The sequence below is a fragment of the Giraffa tippelskirchi genome, chromosome 4 (assembly GCF_054371585.1).
Source record: "Giraffa tippelskirchi isolate mGirTip1 chromosome 4, T2T-mGirTip1v1.2.pri, whole genome shotgun sequence".
In the NCBI taxonomy this organism is placed as follows: domain Eukaryota; kingdom Metazoa; phylum Chordata; class Mammalia; order Artiodactyla; family Giraffidae; genus Giraffa; species Giraffa tippelskirchi.
Window position 1 is genome coordinate 203,471,823 of NC_137278.1, and position 12,312 is coordinate 203,484,134.

Consider the following 12,312-nt stretch of genomic DNA (forward strand, 5'->3'; position numbering starts at 1 on the left):
TGCAACATTTTCTGGAAAGGTCCCTGAAGTCGGAGAGCGCAGAGCTGGGCACCTCAAAGCCAAAGTCTCCCACAAAAAACTTTTTCCAAAGTTGGCTCTGCAGCGGCGGCTCGAGTACCCGGGCAGGGAGAGGTGCAAACTCCCGCCCGGGCCGGGTGGGGGGGGCCGGAGCGTGTGCGCCCTGGCGCGGGGCCCGGGCGGCGGGCACGGCTGCTCCGCGCGCGCGGCGTGTCCGCTGCGCCCTGGGCCGCGCCCGGCAGACAGGTGGACGCGGCTCGAGTCTGTCGGTCCGTCTGCCCGCCCTCTCGCCGCTCTGGACGTCCTCTGCGGGCTGCGAGCTGCGGCTGCTCCGGCTTTCTCTTTGCAACGAGGCTGGAGGGTGGGTTGTCTTTTTTTTTTTCCCCCTTTTTGCGCGTGTGTGTCTGTGTGTGCGCGCAAAATATCTCTTATCTGGGGAATGAAAGATGGGCGCTGGCGGCCAGAGGGGAGCCCTCGGGGAGGCAGCGGGGGAGGTTGCGGGCGCACGGGGAGGCAGGAGGAGAAGTTGCCACCCTTTCAGCTGTTCCGGCCTTTATAAAGGAGACGGGAGAGTGCGAGAGGTGGGTGGAGACAGCTTTTCCTCTTCTGGCCAAGAGTCAGTACCGGGAGGGTGGGGAGAGCTCCAGGAGGGCCTGAGGCGAGGACGGGGCGCTTAGGGGTCTCCGAAAGCCCCGCCACCCCTCTGCCCAGGAATCTGGTCCCTGGCAAGGGAGAACTAGGGACCATCAAACGCTGGGCCCCTCAGCAGTGTCTGTGGCCTGGTTTCTAGCCCACGTGGTTGGGGGCCAGGGTGTCTCCCAAGCCGGTACCTCGAAGACCGGAGGTTTGCGGCCCTAGTACAGGCGTGTTGCTGAAGGACTTCAGGCTCTGCAATCCTGCCTGGCGCTGAGTAGCTGGGTCACCTTGGGCAAGTCACTTCCTTTCTGTGCTCCTCCATCTCGCCTCAAAGTGGGGTTGGCGGACTGTGAGGACTTAATGCCTGGAAAGGGCAAAAAGCACCCAGCCCCAAATCAGCCACAAGGTGATCACACAAACCCTGCAGCCCGTACCATGCCGCTGAAAGCCTGATGCACTCGTCTCTTCCTAGCCGGTTGCCTGGCACACAACAGGCACTGCCAGCATTGGCTGAATTTGAATTTGTTGAACTGCAAAGTCACACAAACCCCACAACCCTGCAGCATCCTTGTAGGGCCGCCATCATGCTCCTCCAATCACCCTGATGTTTACTACCTCCCTCAGCCCCCAGGTTGAAGGCTCGGCCCCACCCACACCCACACCCACACCAGCATTCATACAGTTAACGCCTTCCGACCCCCAGCCCTGGGAGCTGCTATGTCCCTGCTTTCAGCAGTCACACGGTCACAGTCACGGAGTCACACGCTCACACGTGGAGCCCAGCACCCACCATGAGGCCCGCAGGCTCACCGCATCGCCCAGCTCCTGGCTTGAGGACACCTTTATCTGGTCTCCTTGTGCTGTCTTTGTCGTCTGCCCTTTGTACCCAAACATCCCTATGGGGTGGCAGCCTGCTCCTCAGATATGCACACACCCTTCTGAGAGACGCACCCACCGTCTATGCCTAGATTGTCTTCTTGGACCTGAGTAGGGGTGGTGAGGAGGGAGAACCTCCCGGGGGGGCGTCTCTACAGACCGCCACACGCTCCCACCCTCTTCCCATTACCGCCAAGGCAGCTTGGCCGGGGATGGGTCATCTTGGTTCAAATACTGGCGTGGCCGCTTGCTGACCAAGTGTCTCTGGGAAATCTAACTTCTCAGTCCCTCAATTTCCTTCCCTATCTCAAAACTGGAGAGAAATCTACAATTGGAGGGAGGGAGGGATTTCCAAGAAGCATGGGACATTTTGGGGGGGGGTGGTGGAAGCATTTGTCATCTTGGCTGGGGGTGATGAATTCACAAGTATTCACATATATCCAGACTGATAAGTGCTTTATTGGAGCTCAAGACAGTTGTAGAAGAATTGTTATCTACTTCATAGAGTGGTCTGGAGGCACAGATAAAATAATCCACGTGGAAGCACAGAGCAGGATGCCTGGTACATAGAATGCATCATTCCTTCAACACAGTCCCCCGGTGGCCAGGCACCGTCCAGGCACCGGGGAGACGGCTTGGTGCTGATTCTGCCCTGGAAGAGCCCCATGTGGAAGGACAAACAGAGGCACGAACACATAAATTAGGAGACAGGGAGACAAGGGGGACAGGGTGGGGAAGGTGGGAAGGTAATCCCCAAACCCAAGATTTGAAGTCTGGAGACTTAGAGATAAAACCCTGCTCCACTGGACAGCTAGGTGACCTTGACCTTGACCTCCTGTATCCTTCTTTATAATTGACAGTAGCTACCATTATGACTGAGCTGTCCTTATGGCTGATAGTGTTCTTCTTAGTCTGCCTATGATCAATGCTCCAGTGAGAGATGTTTGCTCCTATCTTGTAAATGAAGTCAGTGAAGCAAGGTCACATAGCCACAGAGTTCAAGGTCACATAGTGGTGGAGCCAGGACTTGAATTCAGGTCATCCAGCTGCTGCGCTGACACACTTGCTTAAACCACCATGCTGTGCTGCGTCCTGGCAGGTGATGGTGATGACCTCAATGACACTTCTTACACAGGGCTTTGATGAGCTTCAAACACACAAACACCAAACAAAACACCAAATCAAACACACAAACCCCTGCAAAAGCACGTTGCCAACTGAGAGTGCTGTACCAATATGAGTTCTGACTTAAGTACAAAGTGCTGTAGGAGCACAAAGGGAGAGCACACAGCTCAGCCTCAGAAGGGGGATGTGATGGGGGAGGCTACTGGGAACAGCATCATTGAGCACCTACTGCATGCAGGCCCTGTGTGAAACACTGGGACATGGAATCAGGAAGGAGAGCCAGCCCTGGCACTCTGGGACCGCCAGGCTCTTGAGTGAGGGAGGCATAAATCATTTCAATCTAAGATGGCTTTGCACACTGGTTAGAAGTGGCAAGACAGGGACCACAGCAGAGGCAGCAGGGACCACATGGCACATGGGCCTGAATGCCATGCTGAGCAGAGCCCTTTCCTGCAGCAAGCACCATATCAATGTGGGCGTGGCAGGGAGGGGGAAGAACACCTCCTACTTTTTCTCTTGACAGGCTGGGTTTAACGGACACCTCCTCCAGGAAGCCCCCAGGCTTGGTGCTTACTTTGGGTTCCCACAGCATGTCCCCCGTAGTATTGAAAGTGGATGTGTTAGTCACTTAGTTGTGTCTGACTCTTTGTGACCCCATAGACTGTAGCCCACCAGTCTCCTCTGTCCATGGGATTCTCCGGGCAAGAATACTGGAGTGGGTAGCCATTTCCTTCTCCAGGGGATCGTCCCGTCCCAGGGATTGAACCCAGGTTTCCTGCGTTGCAGGCAGACTCTTTACCATCTAAGCCACCAGGGAACCCCCCGCCTCCATTATATTGTCATTGCCCTTTTATTAGTCTAGCACTAGACTGACACCCATTTCAGCTTGTGCTGTACAATAGTTGCTCAATAAATATCTGTTGAAGAAACAAATAAATGAGTCAACATCTTACCTGTTTCTTCCTGGCCTGCTGCTTCCATCTGAAGGGTGGAAAAAGTTGGGGAGGGAGCTTATAACATGAGCCTCTGAACTGAGATGCACAAGATATATGTGGGGCACCCATTTGCAGAACCCAGCCCATCTTTGGCACTGGGACCGCTGAGGAATCAGGCTTTCCAGGAGGGCTGGGAGTGGATTACGATGGGTGGAGGCCATACTCCCATAATTCTCATTCCCCCTCGCCCCAAATAGGTCTGACCCAAGTGGAAAACTGAGCAGCCAACGCCCTCAAATAGGTGCTGGAGGGGGCCTGCCCAAAGCTAGGGGCTTTGGGGATTGTGTTTAGAGCAAGCTAAACCCTCATCCATTGAAAGCATCTCATGCCATGGGAGTGGGGACCAGGGGCTGAGGAAGGAGTTGGATTCAAGCCCACCCTCAGGTGCCCTCAAGTCCAGAAGGATGGGAATGGCATGTCCTGGGTATTCCTGCTCTGCAGAGGGAGCCCTGGAAATACCCCTGCCAGGCAAGTTAGCTTTTCCCAGCTTGATGGAAGAGGAACTGGACTGCCAAGCTGGGGACAGTCCAAGACCAGGCCACAAATGGCCTGAGACCCCAGCCCGGCCTGACTGATGGCCAAATGCGTCCTCTGTGCCTGCACGCTGTAGCTGCCATCGGCTCCCCCAGACCCCCTCACTGGCCAGTCCCCTGCCTCCCTGATGGCAAGGCCTTTGCCCTAGCCTTGCCCTCACGATCACCTAGGGAGGAAAGTGTTACATCGTATGTGCTCATTTTACAGTTGAGGAAACAGACTTAGCAAGGGCAGTGGACAAGGCTTCCCAGCAAAGACTGCCTGGGTTTAAAGCCCTGCTTTACCATGTATCAGCTCGTGACTTTCAACAAGTCATCCCACCTTTCTGAGCCTTGGTTTCTTCATCTGTAAAAAGTGAATGACAGTTGTAATTACCTCATAGAATCAAATGAGTTAATACATCTTAAGTGTTGAGAGCAGGAGCAGGCAGCCCAGCAGTGTCACCATTTGTCCCTGTGTGCGTTATTATCACTCTAAGCTGCACACGTGTGTGCACGCACACACCCACCTGTGAACTCCAGAGGCAGGGCTAGAAGCCCACAGCTGGGAAGGCCACAGCATGTGACATGAGCGGGGGGACTTGTCCTCACATAGTGCCCTCGCCAATCCTGTTAGACACCTCCCACCCTGGTTGAGGCTCAGGCCATTGAGGCTGTGAGTACCAGGGAGGCAGGAGAGACCCCAAGAAGGCAGAGAGACAGACACCCGCCCCCCGCCCCTGCCCCCACAGGCCTAGGGAAGCCTGGAGCAGCCCACCACACTGCCTTTGCGGCCTTGGGCCTTGTGTCCTGTAGACAAAAGCAAGGGAAGCGTCGTGTTTGTTTTCCCAGGGCCAAGGCAATGCATTTTTAGCTCCTCCAGTCTCCAGACAAGGAAGAGGATGTTTGGACGGGCAGCTCTGATGTACCTGTCCTGGAAGCTGACTGGAAATGGAGTAAAGCCTCCCAGGGTGAGGGGAGCTGGGCAGACAGCCTGGGAGACAAGCCCCCTCTGGCACCTGGTCTGCTCTCACTGCACCTTTTGCTGCTCACCTGCTGGTCCTGGAGCACCCTAATCACTGAGACAGCCTCACTTCCGGAGCACTCGCCCTGAGCCAGAGCTTTACCTAAACTGACAGCATTGAGAGAAGTACAGCAAAGATCACCCTTTCAGCAGCAAATGAACATGACTGACCAAGTCCTTACCCGCTTCCCAGAGGGCTGGTGCTCTTATCATAGTGTTCATACCTGGAGGAGGGGTCAGTGAAGGTCAGAGAGAGACACTAGTTTGCCCGGTGTCACCCAGCAAGGGAGTCACTGTGCCAGATTTTGAATCCAGGGCTGTCATGCCAAAGCCCACACTTTTGCCACCTCCCTGATACATGATGCCTCCCTGTGTGGCCTGGACCACAGCTGCCCAGCTTTTCATGTCACTTTACACATAGAAAAGTAAACAAATTACACAAGCCAGATGAAGGAGGCTGGGCAGGGCGGGGGGCAGTGGGCCTCCAGGACCTGCCCACCACCCCAGGGTGGGAAGCCGCCTTCTAGATCTGAGTTAGCCATCCCTTTACGAATCAGGGTGTCCTGGCTGCTGGGTGCTGAAGATTTGACTAGGAATTCTGGAAAGGATGGGACAGGAGGTAGCACAAGCCCCCTGGGTAGGGGTACAACTACAACAGCACACAAACCCTCACCAGCTTTCCAGGGGGATATATCTGTCACTGCAGGAAACATAATGGACCTGTCAGTGGGAAGCCAGCTGCAGTGTAAAAGTCAGAGATTTTTCATCAACATTCATGAGAACAAACGTCGATGTGGCACTCACTTCCTTGGCAGCTTGCTCCAAGCCTTTCAGGTGTATTGACTCAGTTAAGCCCCAAGAGAGGAACCATGATCACCTCATTTTACAGATGGGAACACCAAGATCTGGTGCAGTTCCGCCAGGGCAGGGTTGAGGAAGGGCAGGGCTGGGATTTGAACCTAGGCAACTGGGACCAGCATCACTCTCTGGATGTCTACACCCATCTGCCAGGCCAGGCAAAGAGGAAGACATGTAAGTGCCCAGTCCCCCTGGGCCCCGCCCTCATTCACCCACAGGTTTTGGCCCAGCTCCACTGCTCTCTAGGGAGGGCCCTCTGGTGACATTGGTCTGGACCCCTGGCTAAAGAAACCTCCTCACACTGTCATGAATGATGCTGCCACGTACTGGGGAGGGGACCCTAGAAGCTTCGAGAAAGGAAATGCACATGGGAGGTATACATGGTCCAGTCCTGGTCTTCCTCTCTCTCTGCCTCAGCTTACCCACCCACACCCCCATCTCCTCCACCGCCATTAGGAAGCGCCCCTTTGGGAGAAGGTCTGACATGGCTTCAATATTCAAGATTGATGGACAACGACCCCACTGGGTAAGCCCTGCAGGTCTGCCTTTGAGACCCGGCAGGTGCCAGTTACTAGCTGTGTGTCCTTGGGCAGGGCATTGGCCTCTCTGAGCCTCACTTTCCTCATCTGGACACTGGGATAGGCACACTTGCCTTGCAGGGCTGCTCTGAGGATTGGACGGGAGAAATGGTGTGAAAGAGCCTGGCACCACATACTTGCTCAGTTTGCATTGAGGTCTAGCTCTCCACTGATACTTCCCACAGTGTGGCCCACCCCACCGACCAGCAGCCATATCTTCGGGAGCTTGTTAGAAATGCACAGTGCCAGGCCAACCCTAGACTTGCTGAGTGAGAATCTGCATTTTGGAAAGACCCTGGTGAGCCATGTGCACAGTCTGAGGAGCCCTGCTCTAAAGCATGGGTCCAGAAAGGTCCGACATTGTGATTTCATGGCTCAACCCCTGAACCACCTGACAATCCAGGGAGAGCAAAGTGTATCCCCATTCTACAGACAAGAAAACTGAGTCCTGGAGAGATCATGTGGCTTCCCTAATTCACATGATCGGGAGGCAGCCAAGTCAGATGTCATCCAGTGCGACGGGCTTCAGGGCTGGACCTGCTGGGGTGGCCGTCCTGGGCCAGTCTGGCGCTGGGCTTGGAGGAGAGCATTGCAAGATCTCAGCGTGCTCATCTGTTGAGTGGGGTCCCGACACAACCTGATGGTGGGGAGTGTGTGCAGATGTGGCCTGTGTGGTGCCCTGGAGTTGTCCTCACAGAGAATAGGGTGTTGCATTGTTAGCTCACCTCTCCGGAGCCCCCTGCCCTTGAGGGGCTTACAGGCTGAGGCAGGCAGGTGGAAGACAGAAAGACCAAGACAACTGTGCAAACACCCTCGGGCGGTGCTTATATAAGTCAACAATCAAACAGAGGGCAGCCCGGCGGGAGTGACTAATCATCTTAATAGTAACCACCACGCAGCGGGCATAAGGCTGCCTGTCGTGGGGCACATCCCTGCTGTAGCCATGGGGTTGTCATTGATGGACCCAGTGGGAACGTGAGACCCAAGGAAGCTGGGCCACCTTGCTCCTCTTACCCTCCCCCTCTCCCCGCCCCCCCTCTTCTTCCTTCTCCCTCTCCCCCTCTTCCCCCTCTTCTTTGGGGTGCTCCTTCGTTTTCCTTGGATATGAACCATGCTGAGGAACCCAGAGTTCACAACCAACCTCCGCCACATCCCAGCTGTGTGACCCTCAGGTGGTCCCTGCCCTCTGGGCCATAGATGAGCGTAATTCTGGAACATACATTATTTGGTCAGAGGGGTTAATCTAGTGACTGGATGTAGGTGCTTAGCACAGAGAGCATGCTGGGTAAACGGGGGCTGTGGTTATCAGTCCCCTGACTTGGAAAAGGTGGTCCCGGCAATTTGCCCCGGAGGGAAGCACCATGGAGAAGACCATATCTTCATTACAGATGAGAAAACTGAGGCTCAGAGAGGGAAATTGACTTCCCTTAGATCTCCCTGCCCCTTAGAGTTGGAGTGAAGCCAGATCTGAACTGAAGTCACAGGACTTCCAGGGCAGCCCTCAAGGGGAGGGAAAAACAAAGGTCAGAAAGGCAGACCCCTCCCCAAGTCCCACCCACCCAGAGGAAGACCTTTCCTCCCGTGGGATTTAGAGGGGATTGCGGGGATGGGCGTATGACTTGGGTGTGAGAGGGGACCAGGGGAACATGGGTCTTGTGCATATCAGCATCTGTGTACTATGTCCATGAAGGCACATGGGCCTGGGGGTCAGAGAGGACAAGAATGCCTGGGGCAGCCAGGGGTGGCCCACATGGGGGACACACGGCGCCAGTCCTAGCACCCCTGGGGCCCTGTGTGCAGCTGCCCAGCCAGGGGGCTCCCCGCCCAGAAGACCACCACAGGGTGGAGGGTGCATCTCGGCCTCCACCCTTCATCTCTCCGTCCATCCCCCACCTCTCCCAGCTCCTTCCTGTTTTGATGGAAGGAAAAAATTTCAGCTTTTTCCTTCTTTATTTTTCCAGACGGGTGACTCGCTCGGGAAAGGAATTCCCCCCTCCCCAAACCATCATAATACCTATAAATCGATGCCATAGATCCAGGCCCATCCTGTTGTGCTGGGACAGGCACCGCTATTTTTGGGTGCTCTATGGGGGTGGTACCCTCAGGGAGGGGATATGGTGGGGGGAGGGGGACCTCAGCTGCCTTTTCCCAGTTCACGTCCCCCTCCCAGGTTCCTCCCCTCCCCCACTCGTCCTCCCAGCCTGGGTTCTGGGAGGAGGGAAGGAAGCCTGCTTAGCCAGGGTATAAATAACTCAGGTGGTTACTCAGCTCCTGAGAACATGATAACATGAGTCATGATGTGAAATCAAGAGAAGCACTGAACAGCCCTGGGCTGCTGCTCCGGGCAGGGCAGTGGGGCTGCAGGCAGAGAGCTGGTACCTGGAGACCCGCAGTGGGCAGAGCTCAGGAGGATGGGGGAAGCTGCTCTCCCCCTCATGGTCTCAGACAAGCCTCCTCCTAGCTCAGACCCTCAGCTCACCCATTTGGAATGTGGGGAAGGGTGGGCTGGGTGGACTTCATTCCCAGGGTCCTCCCTGAGCTGGGAAGAGGATGGAGGGCAGGGGCCATTCTGAGCATTGAAGCCCAGGGTCCTCTCCCTTCACCTGTCCCAGTCAGCTGGAAGAGCAGGTCTGCTGGAACTTCTAGTCCCCTCCCCCCACCTCCAAGGCAGGTGGCCCAAGGAGTTCCCTGGGCCTCCAGGGGACGCGCAGGGTGGGCGATGGGGGCTTAGACGGGAGCCCAAGGCTCCTGGACACTTGGCCTACTGACCTTCCCCCACCAGGGTGGCCCTGAACCAAGGACAGTCCCCGTCCTCCTCCTTTGGCTGCCTGACCTCGGGGTGGACATGAGGCGTGGGTGCAGAAACAGGACACCTTCAAGGATCCCGGCTTAGCCAGTGTGATCAGCCTGGGCAGCCTGGCCAGGCTGCTGGCTCAGTCCCGGGTTCTGGCAGATGGGGGTCAGAAGGCAGCCCTAGCCGCAGCCACCCCCGCCCCAACACACACCTGCTCACCCAAGGAAGTCCTCAGCTTCAGGCTGCTCTCCAGAGCAGGGCAGGCCTGGACCCCATGTTGCCATGGCAACAGGTTCTGGAGCCTGCGCGCAGGCGGAGCCCTGTGGCTGCCTGGCCTGCTGGGGAGAAGGCCATGCTGGAGCGAAGGCGCACAGTACTAGTCCTGGTGGGAGGGGGCGGGCTGGGGCACAGCTGATTGCTGTGGATCCAGGATGAGAGTCAGGACCCGGGCCATCTGCGTGGCAGTCAGCAACTCACGCCTTAGATCCTAGCCCCACCCCTGACTAGAAAATGGCAGAGCTACCGGGAGGACTGATGGTGTCTTGGCTGTGAAGAGCATCGCATAGCTGAACGGCTGTGATCAGGGCTGCCCAGAGCCCCCTCTTCTCATCTGTGAGGCCTCCCCCTTCTCACCTTTGGCCTTAATCCCAAGGGTAGCACCCCCAGTGTCAGCACCCCCACCACCGCCACCCCCCACCCCGGCTCTGTCCTGCTGACCCTTGGCCTGGCTTCTCCTCCAGCAGGCTGCGGGCCACCCCACCACTGCCCCCCACCCCTGCACGCCCAGACAGCTTGGCATGGCTCAGACCCAGCCATTCAGTGGACTGCCTGCCCTCTGGCCCGTCACAAACAATGGGGACTCCAGGAATATTGTCCTGCCTGGGCTGAATCAAAGGCTCTAAATTTAGCCCATCTGATGCGTTCTCTGCTTCCTGCCCCTGCTGCCCTCCTTTCAAGGCGATGAGGTCACCCCGGAACCGCTTGCCCCAGCAGCCAGACCCAGGGGGTTTCCAGGTTCAGGGTTGTGCTCTTGCTGTTGGGGAATGAGATGCCTTGAGACCAAGGGTCATAAGTCCTTCCTCCCTCCTTCTCTTCCTCCCTCCCTCCTTCCCCCTCAGGCTGCTTTGCCCAGAGCTGAGTCCCCAGAAACTTTACCACCAGCCTGAGTTGGGGAAGTCCACCACAGAGGGAGAAAGCAGTGAGCAACCAGGGAAGAGGCTCGCATTGACAACCCAGAGGCCTGGACATATTGGAACAGAGTTTCATCATCATCCATTCAAAAAAGTTGTATTGATGGGGCCTTCCCTGGTAGTCCAGTGGTTAAGACTCTGAGATTGCAATGCAGGGGGCACGTGTTCAATCCCTGGCCTGGGAACTAAGATCCACCGTGCTATGGGGCATGGCCAAAAAAAAAAGGTATACTGAGTGCGTGCTCTGTGCTGGGCCCAGTGTGGGAGAGAAGGTAACCCTGCCCGCCTGGAGTAGACAGATCAGAGGAAGAAAGAGAATCAGCGGAGTAAACAATAAATGACCAAGATCATTTCTATCATGACACGTGTTATGAAGGAAAGAAATCAAAGAGATGGGCTCATGAAATGTGAGCGGAGGGCCCTGGTTCAGAGAAAGGGGTCAGGGAAGTCCTCTTGAGAGGTGACATTTGAACTGAGTCTTGGATGACCAGAACGAACTATTCAAAGATATGGGTGGGGCTGAGCCCCCCCAGGCCGGAGGAGAGGCAAGGGTGGCAGATGGCCTGGAGAGAAGAAACTGGTCAGGTTGTCAGGTTGGGGCTGTCAGGAGGCCAGGAGACCATCCCAGGAGGGATGGGGTGGGGAGGGGGCAGGATCAGGATGCAGCAGGGGCTATGTGAGGAAGAAGCGGGGTGACATTTCCCGTGTGAGAGGCAGTCCCTCCCCCCCGGGTGATGAGCAAGGGAGTCATGTGCCTGACTCCAAGATTTAAGAGAATCTGTTGGTTGCTGTGTAGAGGTGGGACAGTAGAGAGACCCGAGAGGATGCTGAAGCCGTAGCATCTCAGCATAATAAAAACCGTTTGCTAGAGGGCATCTTCAATATTCACCTGCTTCAGTCCTCGTGGGTCTCTGAGGCCCAGAGAGGGTATGTGTCTTGCCCAAGGTCCCACAGCAAGTTGGCACTCTGCCTGGAAAACCTTTGATAGGAGTTAGTAAGAGGGACTTGGACACCTGAAAAGAGCATCTTGTCTGAGACGCTGCCCTCAGCCTGGCTTTCCCAGTCTGTAGGCTGAGCCGTGGGCCATGCCCAGGATCCAGTTGGGGTAGAGGTGAGCCAAGTGGAGATGTACGGTCCCTGGGGGATGGCCAGGCCCCTCCCACCATAACCCTTTCCCCTCGCAGAAACCCCCGCTCTCCTGCTCTGCCAAGAATCTGGGGTTGGCAGGGAGTTGCGGGGGGCCTCTGGAATGTCGCTTTCTGGTGCCAGCAGCAACGTGCCAACCTCGGTGGAGGCCACAGGGGCGGATGGGGGATCACCGGATCTTGTCTGGAATGGGGAGCTGTCTGCCGGGAGCCAGGGGAGGGCTGGGCCCTGCCTGCCGCATCCCAGGTGGGGGACATCCCACGTTGGAGCTGCCCCTCACCCTCCAGCTTCTGTGAACTGCTGACCAACTGACTCTCTACTCACTATCCCTCTAGGAGCAAGGAAACCGGTTCCCTAGGAACAGTGCCCCCATCCCACTCTTCCCTCCAAGCCCACATCCTCTAGCTTTATCCTGGATCCCAGCTGGGGGTGAGGGGAGACTATGCTCTGTGAGATTCCTATTATAACAGGATCGAGGAACAGTGCTTTGGACAGAAGCTGATCCGGGTTCAAATCTTATCTTGACAGTGGTGGACTTTCTGGGCCTCGGTTTCCTCATC

General features: G+C 56.4%; 1 long non-coding RNA gene across 2 annotated transcripts; it reads right to left on the bottom strand.

The window, feature by feature from the left end:
• Positions 1–1,969: 1,969 nt before the first annotated feature.
• Positions 1,970–9,706, bottom strand: LOC145545513 (uncharacterized). 2 transcript variants are annotated; one of them, XR_014082129.1, is made up of 4 exons: positions 9,628–9,706; positions 5,216–5,294; positions 3,609–3,636; positions 1,970–2,677 (listed from the first exon to the last, which is right to left on the bottom strand). It is a non-coding gene; the product is annotated as an uncharacterized LOC145545513 (long non-coding RNA). The 2 variants fall into 2 exon arrangements; XR_014082130.1 differs by lacking the exons at positions 3,609–3,636; positions 5,216–5,294.
• Between the last annotated feature and the right edge of the window lie 2,606 nt (positions 9,707–12,312).